A 3368-nucleotide genomic window follows, 5' to 3' on the forward strand; every position below is an offset into this window, starting at 1 on the left:
TAATTGGTTCATATCCAAACTCAGGTTCACGCACCCCTGTGAATGTATTGTTCGATGGGAGGCATGAGATTATGAAAACACAATGAAATTATTACATATAAATACGATATAATGGTAATATAACAACAATAACGATGATTATGATTATGTTGATGGTAATGATGATTGTGATGTTGATTATGAAACAAAAACAATAAGATAGAATAAAATGTATTAGATAAAATCAAATAAACGAAATAAACAAAACAAAACAAAACACAACAAAATAAAACAAAATAGATTCAAACCAAAGTAAAACGAAACTGAAAACAAAAACAAAGATACACAGATAAACAAAAGATAGAAAAAGGAGGGAACTCCTCAAGAATAATCCTCTAGTCAAGTCTAGTGACCTTGACGCAGATCTCAGTGGCCGCCTCCGCACGCCAGCACGTCGTTCCACAGACGCAGTCCAGAATCGTTGAAGAGCGAATCCCATCCACTTCTGTTCTAATTCTGTCTACCGCCAGTCGCTTTCGTTCAGCTGCTCGCCACTTCCTCGGTCTATTTTCTATTGTCACCCTTTCCACACTTCGATGGATGATTGGGTCGTATATTAGATCTCATCCGGAAGGGTGATAACTGTCGATCACGATTGTAACACTCGATCCATGACCACGGTGAATCACGCGCGTGCGCGCACACACACACACACACACACACACACACACACACACACACACACACACACACACACACACACACACACACACACACACACACACACACACACACACACACACACACACACACACACACACACACACACACACGCACACACACAAACACACACACATACACACACACACACACACACACACACACACACACACACACACACACACACACACACACACACACACACACACACACACACACACACACACACACACACATACACACTTTTTTGAGTGGAGATTACTAGGTACTATGTAAACAATTATGAGAGGGAGAGCTTACATCAGGAGACTCTTAACTGTGGCAGAATCCATCTTCTTTGTCCTGTGTTGTTGGACAAGTGGTGGTCGCCAGTAAATGATCGTATCGTACGAGTAGGCTTTGTAGCTACGAGGCGGGAATCGAATCGTTCGCGCCACAGCTGAAGGTGATCCAGGCAAGGTGGCCGGTATCCTGCCTCGCATTCGCCTATTTGTGGGTTCGAACTCTGCGCTCCTCTCCGTTTCCTAGTAATGACTGTTGATGACCTGCCCCAACAGTTCTAGCGTATCAGAATGCAAAGGTAATGGTTTCAGCCGCAGCTACTCAGCGCCTCCTGACGTAGGCTCCTCCCCTTCCTTCCTCCCTTCCTCATAACTTTTCTATGCAGTCATGCGAATCATCCACAGTCTACGCAACAACTGCGGGTTTCTTTGACCAAGAGAGACCCCAAATAAGATGACTCTGGTTTCTGTTCTTGTGATAAGGGCCCAAGGGTTCTTAGCCTAGGTTCTGGCCAGTCTGGAGTACCCATAGATCCTCCTAAGAGGGCATACAGTCCGGAAACTTGTAGCAGTTGGTGGATGAAAAACGATTTCATTTAGCGCTGAAAAGATATCCAGGAACTTTGGAAACAGTATTCCATAACTAAAGGACTCACGATCAAAAAGGTTGAGGACCACTGTGATAAGCCAATGCGGCAAAAGGTACACAAGTTGGAACGTTTTCGCGTGGCCAGGCCGGTGGGCTTAAAATGTATTCTCAAGGCTAACAAATAAAATTGACGTCAAGCCCTTGGGGACTTACTGATTCATAGATTTCACACACGAACCCTTTCACTACCTCGAGGTCTTTAGGGGTACCACTACGGATCAGATTCACGGATCATTCCCTTACGCTTAAAAATTAATCTTTAAAAAAAAAAAAAAAAAAAAAAAAAAAAAAAAAATTCTGTTGCCTTCCTTAAATATTTCCTTGCTGAAGAAATATTACATTTCATTTCAGTTGGCATCAGACGATTCCAGTCATTTTGGTAGAAACCAATGTCATAAGGTCGATCCTTCTGCTGCAACACTTATTCTACATATTTTAAACTGCCGCCAGGCGATTTTATTCAGTTGAAGGAAACATCTCGTGGTCAATTTTTATGTTTCTATTCTGGTTATCGCAAAGCGATTTTATTCAGCTTCAGGATTCAGAAACTCAAACTTATGTCCATTGCTGAGTTAAAATCAAACTTATGTCCATTGCTGTGTTAAGAATAGAGTGACTACAAAGAACATAGATGCTGTGTTGCGAAGAACGTAGAGGCTTTGTTTTCAGGTCACTTTCTCTGTAAATAAGGGACCGGTCAGGGGACTAAAGGTCGCGTAAGTCAATGACGCTCAACCACTGCGATGTCGCCGCTATAAACATAGTTGGTTTACACCTGCAGGTGTTCGCTTGAGATGGAAACGCGTTGTTACAGCACCTGAGTGGTATGTATGCAAAACACGTGACGTGGTCAAAATTCGACGTCGATACGCTTTCTATAAAGTTGCCCTTTGAGTGAAGAAAGGGATTTCCTTGCCTGAATAGGTTTGTCTGGTGATGTCATCATCTGAATAGGTTAATCAAAATGAATTAACTACGTTTGGCACTTAGACTTGATTTTTTTTTCGTCTGATGAAGGCTGTTAAATACGTATGCTTTTTTCACATACACACAAACACACACACACACACACACACACACACACACACACACACACACACACACACACACACACACACACACACACACACACACACACACACACAAAACACACACAGACATATAACACACGCAAACGCATGAGCAAGCAAGCACAAATACACAGAAATGAGAGAAGAGTCTTGTAGTCAAAGAGGATTTAACTTGTCAAGGTGAAATTCATAGACTTGAAGAAATCGTTTGAGAAGGCCGATTTGAGAGAATTTAGGGGGACATGAGAAATACAAAAGAATTGGCACATCTTTATAAATGTTTACAAGTCGCAAGGGGAAAAATACGTACAAAAAAGTGTGTGAGTGAGTGAGATATATAGATAGATAGATAGATAGATAGATAGATAGATAGATAGATAGATAGATAGAGAGAGAGAGAGAGAGATGGGGATTGGCTTAACAAGATATATTAAACAAGAAGAAGAAGAAGAAGAAGAAGAAGAAGAAGAAGAAGAGGAAGAAGAAGAGGAGGAAGAAGAGGAGGAAGAAGAAGAAGAAGAAGAAGAAGAAGAAGAAGAGGAAGTAAACGAAGAAGAGAAAGAGGAGGAAGGTTAAGATAAAGAAACGGAGAGAGAGAGAGAGAGAGAGAGAGAGAGAGAGAGAGAGAGAGAGAGAGAGAGAGAGAGAGAGAGAGAGAGAGAGAGAGAG

This window comes from Oratosquilla oratoria, chromosome 40, assembly GCF_046742065.1.
Source record: "Oratosquilla oratoria isolate Oo_2021 chromosome 40, ASM4674206v1, whole genome shotgun sequence".
Classification (NCBI taxonomy): Eukaryota; Metazoa; Arthropoda; class Malacostraca; order Stomatopoda; family Squillidae; genus Oratosquilla; species Oratosquilla oratoria.